The 25,326-nt window shown below is 37.7% G+C and overlaps 1 pseudogene; it reads right to left on the reverse strand.

Annotated features, from left to right (window-relative positions):
* Positions 1-2,864: 2,864 nt before the first annotated feature.
* LOC140513820 (enhancer of rudimentary homolog pseudogene) overlaps positions 2,865-25,326 on the reverse strand; it is a 58,722-nt pseudogene continuing 36,260 nt past the window's right edge.

Raw genomic sequence — 25,326 nt, forward strand, 5'->3', positions numbered from 1 at the left:
TTCCCATAATTACATGTTAAAACAGTTTTTAACATTTTTTAAAGTTTTGAGTTCCAAATTCTGTCCTTCTCTTCCTCCCTTGCCTTCCCCCTCCATGAGACAGGGAGCAATGCCATATGCTTTATACATGTGCAATCAAGTAAAACATTTCCATATTAGTCATTTTGTATAAGCAGATTAAAATTTTTAAAAAGAATGAAAGAAAGTGAAAAATAGCATGCTTCAGTCTGTTGTCAGATAGTCTGAGTTCTTTCTCTGAAGTGGATAGCATGCTTCATCATGAGTTTATCACTGTACATTTAAACAGAGTCTGGATAACCACTTTGTGAGAATGGTGTGTGTGTGTGTGTGTGTGTGTGTGTGTGTGTGTGTGTGTGTGTGTGTGTGTGTGTGTGTGTAATTCTAGTTCAGAATTGAAGCAGGTAACCTCTGACATTACTGCCAATGAGATTTTATAATATTAAAATTATGCTGTATGTAACTTTTCTACATAATGGCAGGTCTTTTCTACATTAGTTGAGCATTTTAGCGCCAAGTTACCCTTTCCCTTATTACATTTTCATTTTAGTTTATGATTTTGAAGAACTAGAGTCAACATAAAGGGTTTAGAGTGCACTAAGACTTCATTAGTGCTTCAATGAAGTTTTAATGACAAGATAAATTATATTGACATTATTGAGAAAATGTTAATATCTATGGCACCTCGTCTCACCTTCAAATGATCAAGGAAACAACTTTGCTCGACTCAGCCCTGATCAGACAATATATGTGGTGCTGACTTCAGTTGTGACTTCTTTCATTCCATTTCAGAAAAGCCCCTGGAAAACTAGAATGGGTACAGAGAGGAGAATCAAGGATAGGAAAAATGCAAAGCATTCCATAAGGGCAGTCAATGAGCATTTATTAAACTCCTGCTACATACTAGTCAGGGTATATTAAACAAAAGACAAAAGTCTTACTCAAGATTATCATCATTTTTATAGTCAAAAACCAGTTTCTCCCTGTTCAGAATCAAGTCTGGGATACAGTTCCCTTTTTTGCTTCTTGTACATGAATTTATTTTCTTCTTTTGAACTTAGCAAACAATAAATAAAATGGGCATTTCCATATATAAAGTGGAACAGAAAATGATGTTTACCCATGGAACCATGAATATGCACCATGAAATAGCTTGTTTCTCTCTCCAATTATGCAAAAAACTCAACACATTATTTTCAAAGCTGTCCTACTTGTGTTTGCTACTGATCCTCCGCTTTTCCTTCAATAACTTTAAGAAAAGCTCCAACAACCTTTTTTTAATACTTTTCATTAATCAAATATGTATGTCTCATTCTACATTTTATGCCTGCCCATCATCTTGCTGGTAGGATGTGGGTGGCATGTTTTATCTTTGATCCTCTCATAACATTGCAATGATCAGATTCTAAAGTATTTTAAAGTGTTTTTTTTTCTCTGTAATATAGTTGTTATCATACAAATTATTCCTACTCTATTTTGGCAGAATTCCAGCAGATGACCAGATATAATAAGCATAATGGTTACCATTTATAAAGTGCTTTAAGGTTTACAAATTGTTTTACACATCTTATCTCATTTGATTTTGACCAAAATTTTTTATTAGTACTAAAACATGTCTTCATGCCTGGCTGCAGATCATTTCCCCAAATTTCTAATTAATTTCCTTCTCTGTCCAGGTAAGTTCTACTAGCATGACAATATAATTTTTATTTTTGTCTCCATTTATCTTTACTCAAAAAGTTCTCCACTCTGCTTTTCCTTTCTTTTCCTGAATTTCCTCATGTACGTCTTTTTTTTTAAAAAAAATTAGTTTATTTCTTTTCAGGGTTCTACAATTACTTCTACATATCATAGATTTTTTTCCCTCCTTACCCCTCCTTCCCCTCTCCTTTCCTCCCTCTTTCTCTCTGAGAAAGTGTGCAATCTGATATAGATTCTAGACATACATTCTTATTCAACGCATTTTCACCTTAGTCATGTTGCATAGAAGAATTAAATTGAATGGGAGAAATCACAAGAAAAACCAAAACAAACCAAACCAAAACAAAACATAACATAATACAAGGAAAATGGTTTGCTTCATTCTGTGATCCAGTTCCATACTTCTTTCTCTAGATGTTGAAGGCGTTTTGTCTCAAGAGTCCATTGGGAATTTTTTAGGTCCTTTCATTGCTGTGAAGGACTAAGTCTGCCAGAAAAATTCCTCGCATACTGTGGTTGCTGCTATGTACAAAGTTCTCCTGGTTCTGCTCCTTTCACTCAGCATCAGTTCATAGAAGTCCTTCCAGGCCTCTCTGAAGTCTTCCTGTTCGTCATTTCTTATAGCACAATAGTATTCCATTACATTCATATACCACAACTTGTTCAGCCATTCCCTAATTGATGGGCACCCCCTTGATTTCCAGTTTTTGGCCACCACAAAGAGTGCTGCTATAAATATTTTTGTAGATGTGGGACCCTTTCCTATTTTTATGGTCTCTTGGGGATATAGTCCTAGAAGCATTATTGCTGAGTCAAAGGGTATGCACATTTTTGTATCCCTTTGGGCATAGTTCCAAATTGCTCTCCAGAATTTTTGGATCAGCTCACAGCTCCACCAGCAATGAATTCGTGTTCCAACTCTCCCACATCTTCTCCAACATGTGTCATCTTCCCGTTTTGTCATGTTAGCCAATCTGATAGGTATGATGTGGTACTTCAGAGTTGTTTTGATTTGCGTTTCTCTAATCAATAGTGATTTAGAGCATTTTTTCATGGGGCTATAGATAGCTTTAATTTCTTCCTTGAAAACTGCCTGTTCATATCCTTTGACCACTTGTCAATTGGGGAATGATTTGTATTCTTGTACATTTGACTTAATTCTCTATATATTTTAGAAATGTGGCCTTTATCACAGACACTAGGTGCAAAAATTCTTATTTTTATTAACTAAAGAGCATTTATTGTATTCTCTACTAAGCCTTAGAGTTTTGAGGACATAACTAAATTCTGGAAAACCCTTACACAGAAGGATAAGTACAGTGAACGTTATAAGCAGATATAACAGCTGGAAGAACTGTAATTAAGTGCCAACTGACCAAAGAGTAATTTTCAGCTACTTCTTAAAAAAGAAAAAGAAAATGGTGAGGGACAGGGGCTTCAGATTGAACAAGACAAAAATCTTCTAATACTCCTAATGCGTTTGACCTTGGCTAGATCGTAACAAAATGGAAACAAGACTTCTATAATAACAACTCTCCCACTACAGCATTCTGTACACACCTGTTTTCCAAGCCCTCCCCACATCCCCCCAAGGCTTGCCAGCTTGTTGGGTCTGCTGATGGAGAAGCACATAGATCTTCTCTTTGATCCAATCTTTGTTGTAGGGCTGGTACATCTGAGCATCTGCTCAGTACACAAGGCAACTAAGATCTGCCAGATCATCAATGAAATCAAACAACTGACTTATGTCATATGCGACAGAGGGACTGTTGGGATTCATTCTCTTTAGATATTCTTCATACATCTTACAAACTCCTTCCATGCATTCATTCACTGATTCATAATCAGCATAAGTTTGGCCTTTTGGCCTCTTGGTAGGTTGTACCAACAAAATGGTATGAGACTTCATCTCCAAATGTAAATCACTCTCTCCGTTGATGACTCAACAAGTCATGCCTTGTAATACTGTATCGAGCTCCGAAGCTGTCACTGCCACAGCCACTGCACAAGAGCTGAGCCGCAACACTGCTAACAGCCATCGTTGCAAAAATTCTTTCCCAGTTTTCTGCTTCCCTCCTAATCTTGGTTGCAATGGGTCTGTTTGTGCAAAAATTTTTCGATTTAATGTAATCAAAATTATGCATTTTGCACTTCATAATGTTCTTTATCTCTTGTTTGATCAAAAATTTCTCCATTCTCCACAAATCTGAGAAATACACTATTTCTTGCTCCCCTAATTTGTTTATATTATCAATCTTTATACCTACATCATGAGTATGTCTTAATATACAAAGCTACTATAAGTTATATTTCCTTATTCTTCTTGGAAAAAAAACACTTTTCCAGAGTCATAATCTAGTCATCAGTTGTATCTCACCAAACTACAGAGACATATAAGATTAAATTTACTTCCTTGCAAATTTAAATTTCTACTTGATTTTATTTAGTACTAATACTCTGTATATCAGCACACAGAAAGCTGAAAGTAGGGATTATACTGTTGACTCTTTTTTTTTTTTGTAATGTTTAACAATCACTGCCATACAATTGTGATTTTATCCGCCCCACCTACCCCACACTCCCCCCCTCCCTCCCCACGACTGCATACAATTCTGTATAGATTCTACATATACTTTCCTATTGAGTATATTTTCACTATAGTCATGCTATGTAGTCAGACTAAGATAAATGAAAGAAATCGTATAACAAATCAGAACATGATACACAAACACATACACATACACAAACATGATCTGCTACAATATGTGAGTGACTTCCATATTTCTCTCTCTGAGTGCGGCAGGCATTTTGCCTTGAGATCCTCCATTGGGATTTTTTTTTTTTTTTTTTTTGGTAAGAAGTTCTTGTGTTATTACAAAAATCAAAGTCTACCAGAAAAAACTCTCACACACTGTGGTTGTTGCTGTGCATAAAGTTCTCCTAGTTCTGCTCCTTTCACTCAGCATCAGGTCATATAAGTCCTTCCAGGCCTCTCTGAAGTCTTCTTGTTCATCATTTCTTATGGCACAATAGTACTCCATTACATTCATATACCATAATTTATTCAGCCATTCCCCAATTGATGGACATCCCCTTGACTTCCAGTTTTTGGCAACTACATAGAGTGCTGCTGTAAATATTTTTGTACATGTGGGACCCTTTCCCATTTTTATGATCTCTTGGGGATATAGTCCTAGTAGCGATATTGCTGGGTCAAAGGTATGCACATTTTTGTAGCCCTTTGGGCATAGTTCCAAATTGCTCTCCAGAATGGTTGGATGTGCTCACAGCTCCACCAACAATGAATTAGTGTTCCAACTTTCCCACATCTTCTCCAGCATTTATCATTTTCTTGTTCTGTCATGTTTGCCAATCTTATAGGTGTGATGTGGTACCTCAGAGTTGTTTTGATTTGCATCTCTCTAACCAATAGTGATTTAGAGCATTTTTTCATATGATTATAGATAGCCTTAACCTCTTCCTCTGAAAATTGCCTGTTCATATCCTTTGACCATTCATCAATTGGGGAATGACTTGTATGATTATACATTTGGATCAGTTCTCTATATATTCTAGAAATGAGGCCTTTATCCCCGAGCTTAGCTGTAAAAATTCTTTCCCAATTTACTACATCCCTCCGGATTTTGGTTGCATTGGGTTTGGTTGTGCAAAAACTTCTCAGTTTGGAGCCAAGATGGCGTAGTAGAAAGACGCACATACACATAGCTCCGAACCCACAACCCATAGAACAACTACAAAGAAGTAACTCACGGCGAATTCTGCACCCAGAGGCCACAGAACATTGGAGCGAGGGAGATTTCTGTTCCGGAGAGACCTGCAAACCTCTCGTAAAAGGTCCTTCGTGCTGCGGACTGGGCGCCGGGACTGGGAGCTGAGTACAGCCCTGCCGTGGCCGCGGCACCGAGAGGAACAGATCCGAGCGGGCTTCAGGGACGGGATCTCCAGCGGCCGCACAAGTACCTCCACCCACAGGTGACGGGGGTCGGTGAGAGAGTCCCTTTGGTGGGTCGAGGGGGGAGTGGGGTGCCCCCATGGCTCGGGCCCCCTCGGGAGACAGAAGCTGAGGGGCAGCAGCAGACCAGGGCTCTCCAAGCAGGCAGGAGCCTGGATCCATTGTTGAAGGTCTGTGCATAAACTCCCTGAGGGAACTGAGCCTGAGAGGCAGCCCTGCCCTCACCTGAGCATCTGAATTTAATCTCACACTGAATAGCAGCCCTGCCCCCGCCCAAAGCCCTGAGGCTGGAAGCAGCATTTGAATCTCAGACCCCAAACACTGGCTGGGAGGATCAGGAGGTGAGGTGGGTGTGAGGAAAATATTCAGAGGTCAAGTCACTGGCTGGGAAAATGCCCAGAAAAGGGAAAAGAAATAAGACTATAGAAGGTTACTTTCTTGGTGAACAGGCATTTCCTCCCTTCCTTTCTGATGAGGAAGAACAATGCTTACCATCAGGCAAAGACACAGAAATCAAGGCTTCTGTGTCCCAGCCCACTCAATGGGCTCAGGCCATGGAAGAGCTCAAAAAGATTTTTGAAAATCAAGTTAGAGAGGTGGACGAAAAGCTGGGAAGAGAAATGAGAGACATGAAGTCAAAGCATGAACAGCAAATCAGCTCCCTGCTAAGGGAGACCCAAAAAAATGTTGAAGAAATTAACACCTTAAAAACTAGCCTAACTCAATTGGCAAAAGAGGTTCAAAAAGCCAATGAGGAGAAGAATGCTTTCAAAAGCAGAATTAGCCAAATGGAAAAGGAGATTCAAAAGCTCACTGAAGAAAATAGTTCTTTCAAAATTAGAATGGCACAGATGGAGGCTAAGGACTTTATGAGAAAGCAAGAAATCACAGAACAAAGCCAGAGGAATGGAAAAATGGAAGATAATGTGAAATATCTCATTGGAAAAACAACTGACCTGGAAAATAGAGCCAGGAGAGACAATTTAAAAATTATGGGACTACCTGAAAGCCATGATCAAAAGAAGAGCCTAGACATCATCTTTCATGAAATTATCAATGAAAACTGCCCTGAGATTCTAGAACCAGAGGGCAAAATAAATATTCAAGGAATCCACAGAACACCGCCTGAAAGAGATCCAAAAAGAGAAACTCCTAGGAACATTGTGGCCAAATTCCAGAACTCCCAGGTGAAAGAGAAAATATTGCAAGCAGCTAGAAAGAAACAATTCAAGTATTGTGGAAATACAATCAGGATAACACAAGATCTAGCAGCTTCTACATTAAGGGATCGAAGGGCATGGAATAGGATATTCCAAAAGTCAAAGAAACTAGGACTAAAACCAAGAATCACCTACCCAGCAAAACTGAGTATAATACTTCAGGGGAAAAATTGGTCTTTCAATGAAATAGAGGATTTTCAAGCATTCTTGATGAAAAGACCAGAGCTGAAAAGAAAATTTGACTTCCAAACACAAGAATGAAGAGAACCATGAAAAGGTGAACAGCAAAGAGAAGTCATAAGGGACTTACTAAAGTTAAACTGTTTACATTCCTACATGGAAAGACAATATTTGTAACTCTTGAAACATTTCAGTATCTGGGTACTGGGTGGGATTTCACACACACACATGCACACACGCACACACACATAGAGACAGAGTGCACAGAGTGAATTGAAGAGGATGGGATCATATCTTAAAAAAAAATGAAATCAAGCAGTGAGAGAGAAAGATATTGGGAGGAGAAAGGGAGAATTGAATGGGGCAAATTATCTCTCATAAAAGAGGCAAGCAAAAGACTCATTAGTGGAGGGATAAAGAGGGGAGGTGAGAGAAAAACATGAAGTCTACTCTCATCACATTCCACTAAAGGAAAGAATAAAATGCACACTCATTTTGGTATGAAAACCTATCTTACAATACAGGAAAGTGTAGGATAAGGGGATAAGCAGAGTGGGGGGGGATGATAGAAGGGAGGGCATGGGGAGGAGAGTGCAATTTGAGGTCAACACTCATGGGGAGGGATAGGATCAAAAGAGAATAGAAGCAATGGGGGACAGGATAGGATGGAGGGAAATATAGTTAGTCCTATACAACACAACTATTATGGAAGTCATTTGCAAAACTACACAGATTTGGCCTATATTGAATTGCTTGCCTTCCAAAGGGAAGTGGTGGAGAGGGAGGGAGCTAAAGAAGTTGGAACTCAAAGTGTTAGGATCAACTGTAATGTTCTTACCACTAGGAAATAAGAAATACAGGTAAAGGGGTATAGAAAGCTATCTGGCCCTACAGGACAAAAGAGAAGACAGAGACAAGGGCAGAGAGGGATGATAGAAGAGAGAGCAGATTGGTCATAGGGGCAATTAGAATGCTTGGCGTTTGGGGGGGGAGGGGAGAAAAGGGGAGAAAATTTGTAACCCAAAATTTTGTGAAAATGAATGTTAAAAGCTAAATAAAAAAAAAAATGAAAAAAAAAACTCAGTTTAATGTAATCAAAATTATCCATTTTGCATTTCATAATGCATTCTATCTCTCCTTTAGTAAAGAATTCTTCCCTTCTCCATAGATCTGATAAATACACTATTCCTTGCTTCTCCAGTTTATTCATGGTATCAATCTTTATACCTAAATCATGTACCCATTTGGACTTTATTCTTGTGTACGGTGTCAGGTATGGGTCTATGCCTAATTTCCGCCACACTGTTATCCAGTTTTCCCAGCAATTTTTGTCAAACAATGAGTTCTTATCCCAGAAGCTGGGGTCCTTGGGTTTATCAAACAGAAGGTTGCTATATTCCTTGCCTACTGCATCTTGAGTGCCAAGTCTATTCCACTTGTCTACCTCTCTGTTTCTTAGCCAATACCAAGTGGTTTTGATAATTGCTGCTTTATAGTACAGTTTGAGGTCTGGTAGCGCTAGGCCACCTTCCCAAGCATTTCTTTTCATTAGTCCCTTTGATATTCTGGACCTTTTGTTTTTCCAAATGAATTTTGATATTATTTTGTCCAGCTCTAGAAAGTAATTGTCTGATAGTTTAATTGGTATGGCACTAAACAAGTATATTAATTTGGGTAGAATTATACTGTTGACTCTTTTTAAAAAATTTGGCTCCTTAAATTAATGACTATTTTTTCCTGTGTTGTAATTATTACTTTGCATAGTCTCTAACTTGATAGACTTAGACATTTTTCTTCCTTTTATTCTCTTTTGAAATTTAAATCATTTTTATCAGACTTGTAAGACTCTAGGAAAATATAATTTTGTCAGTCATCAACATCTGCACTTCATCCCTGGCCATATGTCCGTCATTCATGTTTTAATTTGTGGTCCAGAAATCTAAATTCTGTTCACAGGTGTCATCTTATTAATCATTTTCCAAACTGGCCTTTTTCATATTAGCCTCGCCTCCAAATGGCAGTAGTGATGCAAACATTCCCCCCCTCCCAGAGACCTCTCCTGGACTTTGTAATCCCCAGCAATGCCGTCTACGTTTATTCCAGCAACACAGTTCGATCCCACACATGAATTACCAGAAGTGTTTGGAAATGTCAGATTTAACAAATCTTGGGAGGCTCTCTGTCATAGTTGAGATACATTCTCCGGGAAGTCAGCAGACCTCCCCATTGTTAATGTCAGGTTGATAAATAAATGCCTTGGAACTGCTTAGCAGTGTTGCCAACCATCACTACTGGTCTCTTCTCATGACTATCTTAATGTCACCAATGGGTCCACATTTCAATTAATTTCAGTTCAAGAAACATAGTCTGATCTATACTCTAGCAAGATTATTTTATCAGCTGGGAGAAAAATGGTTTACGTGGGGACAAACTGAAAAGGCACACTATTACAATAGCTCAGGTGGGAGTGGATCAAGTAAGCAAACATTTTTTAAATTTGTATTGTGTTTTAAGCACTATGAGAGTTGATGTGGGCCTGAAATAAGGCAGTAGTCATACGAATAAAAAAGAGGGAATGAAATCGAGATACTATATCATGTGAAATGAACAAGATTTCACAATGGATTGGTTATTTGGGAGGAAGGAATGGGAAAAATTAATGTTGGCTGGGAGGTTACAAATTTGGATTTACCGGACAATAGTGATTCTCTCAACAAAAATCAAGAAGTTTGGAAGCAGGGTGGGTTTAGGAGGAAGGAGAATGAATTTTGTTTTGGATATGTTAAGGTTGAGATTCCAATGTGATAGTCTAATGGAAATGCCTAATAGGCAGTTGGTAAATGTGGAACTGGACTATAGGAGGGAGATTAAAGTTGAATAAAAACATTGAGGAGTCATATAGACATGATAATTAAACTCAAGGAAGCTGATGGGATTATTGAGGTAGAGGAGGACCAGGGATGTATTTTTGGGCAACATTCACAGATAAGGGCAAGAGTTGTTTAACAATACAGCAAAAAAAGACCAAGAGCAGAAGTGAAAAGAAGAGGAGAAAAACCAGGAAAAGTATCATGGAAACGAAGGGAGAAGAGAGTACTCACAAGGAGGTAGTCATGGACAGGGTCAAAAGATAAAGAGAAATTAAGGAGGAGTGAAAAGGGCTTGTTGGATTTGGTGGTATTTCAATAGTATGGTGGGGTTGGATGCCATATTGTAAAGGCTTTAAAAGTCAATGGAGGCATTAAGTATAGATGGCTTTTTCCTTAGAGTCTGGCTGTGAAAATCAAGAAAAATATAGAATCATAACCCAAGGAGTTTTTGGGGACAGAAGAGATATATAAATATTTGAAAGTGTCAGAGAACAAGCCAGTAAATAGGGAGCAACAGAAGATAAGAGGAAAAGTTACATTCTAAACCTCCTCTCCCATACTCTAGATTTTCATCTTGGAGACTCAATCTGAAATTAACACAAAGAGCCTCTCTGTCCCTGTGATCTCTCCCTCTGTTCAGATTGCTTCTCCCAAAAGTTCCACTTTAAAAGGCCTTTAAAAAGGTCCAGCAATAGTTCATTAATCTCCAGAATGAATTCCAGATCTGATCTCCAGATATTTGATATCTTTATCTCTTCCAATCTTCCCTTCAGCTTCCTTTTATGTTTATCTTCTCTTATTGGAATTATGCTCTCCTGGAGCATATGAGATATTCAAGGAGGACTAGCACTGTGGTGTGAGGGCTTGCCAAGCACTTTTCAGGGCTGTTCATCCATCTTTGGTGTCTACCTGGTACTTAACTCTTATCTGTGACTGCAAGAAGCTATACAACGTGCAGTGGCTACACCCCAGGATAATGCCTCTGCAGATGGGTTAAACCAGGTTGAGGGTAACCCATGGACCTCAAATCCATCGTTGAGTTAGGGAAGTGTCCGCCCCAAGCATGTGAAGGATTTCCCTAGTGGAACGGGTAGATGAGAACAATTCATTCCAATGGCTATGAAAGTGGTTGAAGCAGGCACTATGACTTGCTGAGAGGTTGGTCAGACAATGAAGAAACTAAGGTCATTCACTGCATCCAGAGCCATTACCAGTAGTTGTGATTTCAATGACTCTGAAAAAATGAGCCTGATTACTTTGTGCAACTGTGCCTCACTTAAATCCAGTTCATGTATTAGTCAAGACATTGCCCAATGAATTCATCGGTCTTTGAAAATAAAGCACAAATAACATTTCTATTACCAGCACATTCTTGATACATGATAACCCAAAGGAGAGAAAGAAGGGAGAGGGAGAATGGGGGAAATTATCTCATTGGGAAATCAACTGACCTAGAAAATAGAGTGAGGAGAGATAGTTTAAGAATTATTGGACTACATGAAAGCCAGGATTAAAAAAAAAGAGCTAGACATCAAATTTCAAGAAATTATAAAGGAAAACTGCCTCAATATTTTAGAATCAGGGGTAAAATAAAATAAAAAGATCCACCAATTACCTTTTGGAAGAGATCCCACAATGAAAATTCCCAGAAATATGGCAGACAGATTCTAGAGCTCCCAGATCAAGGAGACAATATTACAAGTGGTCATTGAAGAGCCACAGTCAGGATCACACAAGATTTATCTGCTTTCAAGTTAAAGAACTGGAGAGCTTGGAATATGATATTCTGGAAGTCAAAGGATCTAGAACAGGGATGGGGAATCTGTAGCCTTGAGGCCACATGTGACCTTCTAGGTCCTCGGGTGTGGCCTTTTTTGATTGAGTCCAAGTTTTACAGAACAAATCCTTTTATTAAGAGTCCTTGTTCTGTGAAGTTTAGATTCAGTCAAAGGGCCACATTTGAGGACTTAGAGGGCCACATGTGGCCTTGAGGCTGCAGGTTCCCTACCCCTGATCTAGGATTGCAACCAAGAATCCCCTTCCCAGCGAAACTAAGTATAATGATTTAGGGAGAAAATGGTCATTTAATGAAATAGATGACTTTCAAGCATTTCCAATGGAAAAACTAAAGCTGAACAGAAAATTTGATATCTAACACAAGACTTAAGGAAGCATAAAAAAGTAAACATGAAAGAGACTTAATAAGGTTAAACTGTTTACATTCCAGTATGGGAAGATGATACATGTAACTTCTAAGAACTTTATTATTATGGCAATTAGGAGACTGCAAAAACAGATGACATGGACATGAGTCAATTATACTGAGATGATCTCAGAAAAATGAAGGGATGAAAAAGAGGGATGCATTTGGGAGAAGGGGAAAGGGAGAGGTAGAATGGGGAAAATTAGCTCACATAAAAGAGGCACACTTGAAAGTTCTTACAGTGGAAGGGAAAGTGAGGAGAGTGGGCAACACTTGAACCTTATTCTCAGAATTAGTTCAAAGAGGGAAGAATATAGAAACATTCTTAACTGAATATAGAAATGTATCCTATCTGTCAGGAAAATAGGAGGGAAAGGGGCTAAGAGAAAAGGGAAGAGGATAAAAGGAAGAATAGATAAAAGGAGGTAGTGGTCAGAAGCAAAATTTACTTTTGAGAAGGGTATAAAGGGTGAAAAGAGGTAATAAGAGAGAGAGAGAGAAAAAAGAATAAACAGAAAAAAATAGGACAGATGGAAATGTGCAGCTATTAATCAGAATTCTGAAGGTGAGTAGGATAAACTCACCCATAAAAAAGAAGAGTATAGTAGAATGGATTAGAAACCAGGATCCAACAATATGCTGTTTACAAGTTACATACTTGAAACAGAAAGACACTCATAGGGTTGAAATAAGGGGCTGGACCAGATTTTGTCATTCTTTAGCCAAAGTTAAAAAAAAAAAGGCAGAGGTAGCAATTACCATCTCAGAAAAAGCAAAATTAAAAAATGACCCAATTAAAAGAGATAACCAGGGAAACTATATTTTACTAAAAGGTACCATAGACAACAGATGGAAATACTAAATTTATATGCACCAAATGGGAGAACATCCAAATTCTTAAAGGAAAAGTTAAATGAGTTACAGGAGAAAATAGATAGCAAAACTATATTGGGGGGACCTCAATTGTACCCTCTCAGAACTAGGTAAATCCAACCATAAAATAAATAAGAAAGAAGTTAAAAGATGAATAGAAAAGTTAGATATGATACACCTCTGGAGAAAAATAAATAAGAATACAAAGGAGAATATTTTTTGTCAGCTGTACATGGCATCTTCACAAAAAATGAACCATGTATTTGGGCATAAAAACCTCAGAACCAAAGGCAGAAAAGAATATTAAATGCATCCATTTGCAGACCATAATGCAATCAAAATTACATCCAATAAAGGGTCTTGGAAGCAAATATTAAAAATTAGTTGGGAACTAAGCAATCTAAAACAAACTAAAGAATGAGTGGGTAAAAAAGCAAATCATAGAAACAATCAATAATTTTATTACATATAATGACAACAATGAGTCAACATACCAAAATGTGTGAGATGCCACTAAAGCAATACTTAGGAGAAAATTTATATCTCTAAATGCTTAAATCAATAAAAACAGAAAGAGAGAGAGAGAGAGAGAGAGAGAGAGAGAGAGTGAGAGAGAGAGAGAGAACAGATCAGCGAATTGGACATGCAGTAAAAAGAAAAACTAGAAAAAGAACAAATTTAAAATCCCCAATTAAGTACAAAAATAGAAATCCTGAAAAATCAAGGGCAAGCTTAATAAAAATTATTTTACATCATTGAAATAAAAATGCAACATGATACCTTACAAAAGTGACATTTGAGTTGAGTGCTGAAGTAAACTAGGAATTCTAAGAGGTAGAAGTGAGGAAGAGGACTTTGCAGGCATGGAGAGAGTTTGTTCAAAGACATGAGGTTGGAGTATTTAAAATCACATAGGTACAATAACAAGGCCAATTGGACTAGACTGAAGAGTATGTGCAGGAAAGTAACGTAATAATATAAGAAAATTAGGTTGGATCATGAAAGACTTGAAATATCAAAAAGAGGAGTTTGTATTTGACCTTAAAGTTGATAGGGAACTAGTAGAGAGAGCCAATTGACCATGATATGGTCAGACAGCCTTGTGTGGGATGGATTGGAGAGACTTGATATTTCTTCTCCTTCCTTTGAATTTTATTTTATTCTCTATTTAGGAAACACTAAATAAAATAAATATTTCTATATCCTTATTAGAACAGAAAACAGAAGAATCATAAACAATCAGTCAACAAGCATTTATTATACACCCATTCTATGCCAGGCACTGTGCTAGGTTTTGTATACAACACTGAAAATCTCTTTTATGTACAATTTGCTTTTCTTTTTAAGTATATAATAAATTCAACATGTCATTTTCAAAGATGTCGCACTAATCTATGACTCCCTCTGTTCCCTTTTGTGTATTTAAAAGAAATATTTCAATGCCACTCTTTTCCATTGTTATTTGCTGTAGTTCTAAAAATGGCAGCAATAGAAACATCACAAGAGAATAATACTAAAACCTCAATAATTGGTAAAGAAGAAACAAAATTATCATTTTTGCAGATGGCATGAAGGTTTCCTTTGAAAACTTTATAGAATCAGCAAACAGTAGTTTTTTAAAAATTAAACCATGAGATGCAAAATAGATACACAAAATTTATCAGCATCCCTATAAAAAATTTAAAAAATGATAGATAAAAGATAGAAAAAGAAACCATATACAAAATAACTACAAAATGTATGTAGTATCTGGTGGTCAGTCTACCTCACTCAAGACTTATATGAATAAGTTGCAAAATACTCTTCTTAGAAATAAAATCTTAAGTAACTAAAAGGCTATGTATTGCTTATAATTGGACCATGACAATATAATTTAAAGAGATATTATCTACAGGAATTTACAGACATAATGCTATATCAATCAAATTACCAAGGGGTCACTCTATAGAATGAGACAAAATCAGGTTAAAATTTGGAAGAACAAAATGTCTGGGACCTAAAGGGAAATAAAGGGGGGGAAGGTGGGGGAATAGCACTTCATGACCTCAAACCATTGTATAAAACTATAATTACCAAAACCACTTGGAGCTGGTTAAAAAATGTAATTTTTTTATTAGGGGCAGGTAGGTGGTACAGAGAGCATCTAGGTGACTCAGTGGATAGAATTCTAGGACCGGAGTCAGGAAAGCTCATCTTCATGAGTTCAAATCTGACCTGACACTTACTGGCTGTGTAACCCTGGGCAAATCCCTTAATCCTCTTTGCCTCAGTTTCCTCATCTGTAAAATGAGCTGGAGAAGGAAATGACAAACCACTCCAGTATCTTTCCCAAGAAAACCCCAGATAGGGTTGCAAAGACTCTGAAATGGCTGAACAACAAAATGGAAAAGTAGATCAATGGAACAGACTAGATAAGCAAGAAATCAAAAATACTCAGTCAACAAGCATTTATTAAACACTATTTTGTGCCAGGCACTGTGCTAGGCTTGGGGAACACAATGAATCAGCCCATGTCCTCTGGGAAGTTACTTTCTTTTGGGGTGTATAAAGTATATAAAAATAAATACAAGGCAATTTTGGGATGACTCATCATCATACATCTTTTTACAAAGGCTTTTTGCGTCTTTATGTTTATCCTACTTTCATTTTATGTCCCAGGATGCTCAAATCCCATTTGAAAGCTATGCTTCATCATGCATATATTTTAGCAGTTTTTATTAAACCAGAGTTCTTTTCCTTTTAGCTATCAAAATGCAGCAATATCTTATATCATTTAACAATTGATTGAACTCATTTTGTTCTTTATGTAAAAGAACTTTTTCTGTTCTTTTAAATGCTAACCTCCTGAAAAGTCTTTGAAGAGATAACGTACTAAATCAGCAGTGATGATACAAATGCAAATAGTAAATCAATCCCTATCCTCATGGATCTCCCTCATGGAAAGGGGAGGCAAGAGGTCCCTATGTAGTCATCTACAGAATAAATAGAAAGAGGATAAATAGAAATCAACGAAAAGTACATGAGGCAGTAAGTTTGCTGCCACCAGAAGTGTTCAGCATAGACTGGATATTTAGCTACTTGTCAGAAGTTTTGTACAAAGGATTCCACATGGGGTGAAAACTCAAACAACCTCCAAGAACCTTTGCATGCCTAAAGAAATGAGAGAAATAGTTTAAGGAAAACTGATTCTGAATTCCATAGGCTGTGCAGAATTTCTATGAGCTTTGAGTACTAAAACCTTTTTGCTAGACAGGGTTAACTCACTCTTTGGGTGTATTCATATGTGTTCAATGTTCCAGAAAATGTCAGGTCTCTTTTAGAACAAGCTAACAGAACCACATTCCTTTCCCCTCACAGGGAACTACCCAATAGCTAGCAGGAGAGCATTCTCTGAATTCTGAGTCTTGGGATAATCACCCTGAAGCCAACTCTACACATGTCCCCCTGTTTGTTCAAGGGATGAATCGGCATGCTAGGGCAGCATCCCAATTTCTCACCACGAGGACCACGACTGCATAAGGCAGCACCATCATCATGGTTATATCAGTGGCTTTTGAGTGACTCTGTACTCCTGACCACCGGAATATCTGGTAGCCATGTGTTTTGCACACGGGAAGGAAGCATTACACATCTTCAACTGTTTTCAAGGCTATGGCAGCAGCAGCTCAGTAATTAGAGCAGAGAGATCTTGGAAAACCTTGTCTGGCCAGCGAATGATGAGTTTGCTTTTGGTTTAGAACATTAGCATGCAGAGGTGGGTCACAAGGGAAGGGTGGTGAGATGGTTTGGAAAGATAAAGGGGAGTGATTCAATGTGGTGGGGAAGTCTCTGAAGAAATCAAAGCACCCAAACATCATTATTTCTCTAGGCTCACAGACATTCTCTCTCTCACCAATTGTTTTTCTCTGCTAATGAAACTGTTGGACCTTGAGATCCACATGGATAAACACACTGGTTGACTTTAAAGTTTCTTCAAATCCTAGGCCTAATTGGCAAATGACAGTGGGTGGAGGAAGCTTGTCAAGAAAGCCCACAAAACACTCTCTGGCAAGAGTCTCAATCCCTAGAAGACCGTTCTCTCGTGTTGTATTCTCTATGGACTAATGACATCGGAGAGTCACCAATTATAAGGGAAATACCAGGATACCAGAGTTGTTCCATGGCAAAGTGGTCAATACATACCTTTCTCTACCCCTACACAAACCATGAGGCAAAATCAAGTCATTTCCTACAGAGAATCTTCAATCTGAAAAGAAGAGATTTGCTCTCATGTGCTGCTCCATAGACACAAAAGATAGCTTGGACCTTGGTAACTTGGGTTATAATGGGAATGGGCTAGGAAAATGCTTTGGAACCAGCGAAGTCCCATGCAAACCTCATAAAGTTTGGCTTTTTCTTTTTTTTAACCAATGAACCCTAGGTCAGGATGGGTTTGGGGGTAACTTCCTCCTCACAACCTCGACTTCCTGTCTCTAAGGGAAAGAAAAGACTCATCTCAGTCTCTCTTACAAAACATTTTGGTGACTTCAATGTAGATGAATCAGAAACATATGGATCAAATTTCCTCCTAAAATACACATGGGCTTAGCAATTAAAAGAAAATGTGTTGGATGCAGCAGATTTGCTCTTCCAGCCAAACCCAAATGTTTGAGAACTCCACAGCCCCCAGACAGAGTGATGGCCACCAAAAAGGATCACAAGGAATTAATGGAGAAAAACTAGGCTGATAAATGTAGAGGCACAAGGCATACAATAACTAGGAGGAAGCACTACTGGGCCTGGTGTCAGGAAGACCTGAATTCAAATCTGTTCTCAGACGTGTATTACAAGTATGACCCTGGGCAAATCACTTAACCTCTGTCTGCCTCTAGTTTTCTCATTTGTAAAATAGAGATTATTGTAGCACCTACTTGGGTTGTTACAAGGCTCAAATGGGATAATATTTATAAAATGTTTAGCCTAGTGCCTGGCACGTAATAAGTGCTTAATAAAAAACCCAGAAAAACAAAACTTATTTCCTTCCTTCTCCCCCCACCCCGCTTCCTTTCTCTATCCCTCCTACTCTTCATCCCTCCCTCCCTTGTTTTCCTTCCTTTCTTCCATCCAGTCAACATTTTGTTTTTCAACAGTCAGCAATTTCCATGCACACAGAAATAGGGAATGAAGCATTTTAGTGTCTATGGATCCCATTAACAGGGAAAATTCTCCTGCAGAAATTATGCACTAGAAAATTTGCCTTGAAATATGGGCTGATAAATGTGTTAACTTACAAGGAAAAAATCTAAACTATATTAGAAAAGGGTTGTTACAAGATGTACTGGATAGACATACACCAAACACATTCTGGCTGGCAGGCTGTACATTCTGTTATTTGATAAAACTAATAATGTGGTAGGACGTGTTGATATAACTGATCCATTTAGCAAAAACCACAAACATTTACACAGAAAAAATAAATAAATAAGGTTTGCAGCTCTGGCAGAGGAGCTAAAACAAATCTAGAAACTGAGGAGCATCAAAAAAAAAGACAGATATTGACTTGGCAAGTGGGATGATTTCACTGCACATTTGTTTGACTCAGGGAACAAAACGTTTGGTCAAATCAAGGGAACTCATCATTCAGTCACTTTCTACATTTATTTACTAAATAGCTATAGGTATCTCCCTAACTGATTTCTGCCCCAGTTGTAAAATGAGGTGAATGCTACCATTTGTCACTAGATATCTATGAAGTACTTTGCACTCCTCTGAGGAAGGAGCAGAGCCATAACTAGGAATTCTGCACATTGAGCAAAGTGGGCAGATCAGGTGATAGGGAGAGCTCACCTGGGGTGTATAGCCATGGAAAATGAGAAGAAAAAGCACAGCCTTTGACAGTGCTGATAGAATCCCCTAGATCAGGGGATTCATGTTAAGAACATGAAGTCCATGGATTTCAGGAGGTTTATTAACTTGGGTGGGAAAAAAAATTACATCTTTGTTTTTCACTAACCTCTAACTGAAATTTCTCGTTTCCTTTAATTATAAAGGTAGGCAACAAATATTTTTTCTGTCCATAGATTTCACCAGACTGCCAAAGGGATCCATGACACAAAAGTGTTAAGAACTTCTGCTCTAGATTTTAGGACCCTGAGACAAACCCCAGCTGCCCCATTTAGTTATGGCTCAGAGAAAAGAAAATACAAAGACAAGCCATCATTACTGGGCTTTTCCCTCAAGTTTAGGAGAGTAACTTTTTGCACTTTGGGTTTTGTTTCCAAGTCTTTAAGAATGTCTCTGGCTTTTCGGTGGGACATTAATATTTTAGAATCCTCTTTAAATGTGTTGAGATAACACTGGGGAGTTTTTTACTTAGATGAGACCAGTTTGGATTCTCTGACATCAATAGCCATATAATCATACTTAGATAACACAGACCACCCAGGAAACTAAAATGACTTCACAAATAGTCAATCACATAATCTCAGCAGATCTTTGAAGAGGTTTTTACATAGCAGAGGGAGTCATTCTCAATAAAATAGCCAAGGAACTGAGTGAGTGATGTATCTAAATTTACGGGAGACCTGTGAGAGAGCCACAAATAAACTAGAGAAATGCTTCTGACATTTTGCAAATCATAAACATTACCTGACACAATCTTCTCCCAATTTATTCTTTCATTGTTTTGAGCATTATATGCACCAAAGATGCTTCCAGAAGATTCCCAACTCAAACCGTATTGCAACTTTTTTATGGTGTGGTGGTAGGGAGGTGGAGAGTGGGAAGGTGAGAATTGCAGACAACAGGAAGGAGGTATGGAAATTCTGGTGCCAAGTTTTTTCTATTTTTACAAACAGATAATGTTCAATTGACAACACTGTTAGAAACTAATACCTTATTGGTTACTGTGCTGGGCTCCACTTGGCACAGAATCATAGATTTGTTACTCTCCGACCTGAAATATGATTGGTGCTTTCCTTTACAGTTTGATCTTTTTCACTTGAATGATAAGGCAAGTATTTTTTGGTAGGGGGTGAAGTAGATGCATTTTGTGACAGTTTTAAGGTATAATTGATATTTTCCCCTTAGGAATCCTGATTACTTTCATCCTCATTCAAGGTAGATGCCTATAGCACACTGTCCCCAGTTAAACTAAAGCAACTTACAAAGTCAAGCCAGTAAGCATTTATTAAATGCTGATCATCTGCCAAACTTGGTGCTAAGTGTTGAGAATACACATAGAAGCAAATAGAAAGATAGTTCTTGCCCTCAAGGAGCTTATATTCTAATGGGGGAAAAGATAATACATAAAAGAAGGCTGAAAGATGATAGGAAGGGAAAGATATCCATGAAATGTGTGGGGGTGGTGCATAGTAGAGTAAGAAGTTTGGAGAGTCAAAAGCGGAGAGCTGACTGAGGAATGAAAGAGTAAATATGGTTGGCTTGGGAAATATCTTGAAGATGGAGGTTCCAGGAGGAAATGATCCATCAAAGAAAGTGGCCACAGCGGTGAAGGAATCTTCCAGGGTGAGAAGAATGCTAGGGAAGGGTACAGAAACAAGTTCAAAAAGTCAGGAGTAGAGCCCAGAGAGGAATAAAGGTACAAAGTCTTCCCACTAAATGAACTTACATTTTTTCCATCATTATTTTTAATAACAGATTTTCAACTCAAGGACAATTGCTTTATCTCCTTTGTGATGCTTGGAAGAAGAGAAAGAGATGAAAAGATTCACCTGAAAGGTGAAACTTCAAATCTTTTATGATGTTGATACAGACTAGGGAAAGGAGAAACTAAATCCTGGCATGTTGTGCTTGGGGAGAAAAAACATTGCAGAAAGAGTCTAATGACAATTCAAGATTTTATCTGAAAGGAAAAGATCAAGGAGAAGCTGGTCTGCTATATGCTCAGTTTAAAACTAGTCAAAATATGTGATTTTGACAGGATGAAACAAAAAAAGATATTTGACAATTTAAAGATAAAAGAATTGTCTATCTGATCATGTCTTTCTGATTTCCCATAAATGGAAATTATATAATTTTTGAAGGAAATATATTAGGAAGAAATATATATTAAATTCCCAGAGCTTACCATAGTGATGGACTCTGAAAGGAATCAGAGCATATGGCATGGTGATTTCTCTCAGCCATGACCATGCTTCTGGGTGACTGGAAGGATGGTGGTGCTATCAACATTAATAATGTTTCCAAAATCATATGAAAGCACCATTTTCAGTGGAAAACAAACCTCTCATCTTAAAAGTCTCAAAACACTACAGTAACAATGTCCCACCAATTTCAGTTTATGATGGAAATATATGTTTGTGTCTGTGTGTATTTACACATGTATATGTGTTTGGGAAGGTCTGTATATAAACATCGATGTACAGGGCAAAGTTAGTAGGGGTGGAATGTGGAGGTGTAACATGAGAAGTAAGGACAGGCAAAAAGGGTGGGAGAGAGGAAAAGGGTGGGATAAAAACTCAGGTTCAGCATCTCTATGCATATTTTTAACAGTAGGCTAACCATGTTCTGCCAATAAATACTTTTTGAAAATTATTATGTTGGAAAATTTTTTTCCAGGTCTGAACAATATGTACTAGCTCTACCTGCATTTGCCACAACCAGTCCCATCTTCTTAACCAATCCAACTTCTCTCAGATGGCTACCAGATACTCCTGTGGTTGGGAACCACTCACACAGAAGCCACAACAACCAAAATAACACTGCTTTGACACAGTGTTCCTTCATGATGGATTAAGTTGATCCACTAATTTTCATTCTTAAACAAATGTCTGTTTGTGTGTGTACATGTGCATATATGCATGCAAAAGTCATAGTACCCTTCTCCTGTTCCTAGAGAGTGACTTTGTCTTCTCCAAAAAGTGTTTTCAAAAGGCATTAGGGCTTCAAACCCTACACATTCCCTTGTTATCCCTTCTTCTCTTGGCCATCTCAACCTTTCTTTATGAAGGTAACGTTCAGGTATGTGAAATTCCTTCAGAAACTTAATGTGTTGAACAAATATAAGGAATTATTTTTAGTATTAGGCTAAGAGAATTCAAGCAACGCCCTTCAACAATTACATGGAGGTTTCTCGAAAAGTCAGACAAAGAGGGAATATAGAACTAGATGTATCTTATAACTTCCTCATTGAACCTATTACCATATTTACATTAGAAAACTTTGATGTTTCTTTTGGAGATCATCACCTCCACCTAATGAAGGTGTCTGTGGCCAAGACATCCAAGAGATACCCTCTCTTTGAGAGCTGGTTATCACACTCCTTCCCAGTCAGTGCAAGTGTGCATCCATACACATATAATTTCTTTTAGACTTTAGGAATATTGGTCCATGTTTAATTTCATGGAAAGAACTTAATTATAGAGTCAGGAGTTCTCAAAAAAACTATTTCCACAGAAGATCATTATTTCATGGTAGAAGGAAAGGACAAACAAACTGTACCCATAAAATAGGAATAAGGAGACCTGGGATCTGTCTTTAATGCTGTCACCCAGCAATTGTACATTTTTGGACAACACACTTCAACCATCTAAGTTTTAGTTTCCTCCCCTTTAAAATAAGGGATTTGGATCAGATGATCTTACATTTCGTCCCAGTTGTAAACTTCTATGATCATTTGACCATCACCTTAAACATTTGAATATAGTTGTATGATTTCGCAGGAAATATTTTCTTATGAAATTCTTTGATAGGGCCATAGGATCATAGGTTCAGTGCTGAAAGGGATATTAGAGACCATCAAGTCCAATGAGACATAGGGAGTTTGAATGACTCGCTCAGGGTTGTGTAGCTAGTAAGTATCTGAGGCAATTTTGAATCCAGGTTTTTGAGTTCAGTGTTTTATTACAATGCTACTTCAGAAGCGAAATGGAATGTTTGAAATGACACTTTAAAATCATCATTTCTTGAGCTGGACCTGGTAGGAATCTTTGAGATCATCTAGGCTAAGAGGAATGATTTACTCAAGGTCCTAGAGTTATCCAAACAGCAGAGTCAGGATTTGTATTCTTTCAGTCTAGTATTTTTCAATTACCCAATGATAAAGCCCCTTTTCATTTTTCAGTCATTTTCATTCATTTCAGATTCTTTGTGATCCCATTTGGGATTTTCTTGGGAAAGATAGTAGAGTGGTTTGCCATTTCCTTTTCCAGCTCATTTGACAGATGAGGAAACTGAGGAAAACAGGGTGAAGTGACTTGCCCAGGGTCACATTGCTAGTAAGTATCTGAGGCTGGATTTGAACTCATAAAGATGAGTCTTCCTCATTCCAGGGTTGGCAGAACATGACCTAGCTGCCTCTAACAGAGCCCCTTTAGAAGCCTAATTTCATAACATGGCCAAAGCTTTGTGTCCCAACTTATATCTTGGTCACAAACAAGTAGCTTCCTTTTAAGGAGCAGAAACCAGGTTGTGACAGATGTAGGGAAATAAAGCTTGCAATGAGATATTTTGAAAAATAGTGACAGTCAAACAAGTTGTGGTATATGATTTTGATAAAATACTACTGTGCTATAAGGAATGATGAGATCAATGATCTTAGAAATACATGGATAGACTTGCATGAAATAATGAAGAATCAAATAAGTAAAAGCAAGAAAACATATACAGTAACAGCAATAGTGTTTTAACAACCACTTTGAGTGGCTAAGTCATTTTGACTATTATAAATACCCAAATTAACAGCAAAGGATGTATGAAGGAAGATGCTATCTGCATCCAGAGAAAGAAATGATTAATAGAAGTATGTATAGAATTATTTTACGCATGTGCACACACACACACACACATATTTGTGTTTAGTGGTAGTCATCTCTAGGGTGGGGGAAAGAAAAAAAAGAAACATTATAACTTTATTATATATTTTAAAAGAATAGCAAGTTGTACATAATTGATTTGCAATTTCATGTACAATCATCTTTTAAAAACCATACTATGTGATGGAAATGCTTTATTTCATCAATTAAAAAATTAAAAAAAAAAAAGAAAATTAGTGACAATGATTGGAGCCCCCATTAACAACCATAACTTTTATTTACATCCTAGTGTGATGATTAAAAAGGTTTGAGACATAGTTTCTGAATTTAATCATTTTATTAATGAAGCCAGTAGATTATTAATAAAAGGATGTTCATTTAGTCACCTCTCTTAGACCAAAGACCCCTACTAGCAGTGGAGTCACAATTTATATGCCCTTTGAAAAGTAGATGTTTCCAAGGGATGGCAATCAGCTGTGATTTGTTAATACAATGGGAGGTGGGCTATCTTGCAGTACATGACTTAGGTCACTCAAATGTTGGTCAGAGAGACATCAATTTCCATATTACATCTCTTTATGATGGGGAGAATCAGCATTTTTCCCAGGCCTGTCTGAGCCAACACAATAAACAGGAATACACCCATTAGCCCAAACTTAGAATTTCTTTTACTGTTTGATTAGATCTCAGATTGGATAAATCTCTATGAGAGACTTCCCACATCGGTTGATTTCTAGATAAGGAAGTAGGAAAGAGGGACACCTTGTATCTAATGAAATAGTTACTAAATATGAGAGGAATATTCATTTCTCACATTGGTATATTATCCAGTTGAGGCTACGGGTGGCTTGATAAAATAGAAAGAACAGAAATTTAAAATGGCAATCATTTGGCAAAGACTTTACATATATCTTTCACTGTCCAAATTAGTGTCCTTTCTTTATAATCCTGCCCTTGCTTTGATGTATTTCAAATACTAAACAACTTCTATGCTCAAAAGCACTTTATTAGGCACTGGGAATACATCAATGATAAACTAAACAATCCATATTCCCAAAAATCTTATAGTCCACTAAGGATATACATAATAAACATGAAGACAAATAAGCATTAGAGTGGTAGAGTGTGATAGAGGCACAGACAAAGGGCTCATTTCAGCTCAAGGTATGAAAGTAGACTTCATGGAGAAGGCAGAAAGTGAGCTGGTCCTTGGAAGGAAGAGAAACATTTCTTTAGGAAGAGGAAGGAATGTTTTGTAGGCCTAGGGGATGGCCAGTGTGAATGCATGGGGTAGGAAACAGCTGAATAAAATCAGGGAACTTAAGTATGAAGGGAAATGATATGAAATAAGATTGGAAAGGCAGGTTGGAGCCAGACTGTAAAGTTCCTTATATGCTAAATTGAAGAGCTTGTTATTTTATCCTACAGGTATGTTAGCAGTTGACCTGCTTAGCCATCTTGGCCATATCATAATTACAAGCGACATTCCTTCTAGCTGTTTGGAATGGGAAGAAGGGTGGAGAGAAGAATTCTC

This window comes from Notamacropus eugenii, chromosome 7 (genome assembly GCF_028372415.1).
Source record: "Notamacropus eugenii isolate mMacEug1 chromosome 7, mMacEug1.pri_v2, whole genome shotgun sequence".
NCBI classification, from domain to species: domain Eukaryota; kingdom Metazoa; phylum Chordata; class Mammalia; order Diprotodontia; family Macropodidae; genus Notamacropus; species Notamacropus eugenii.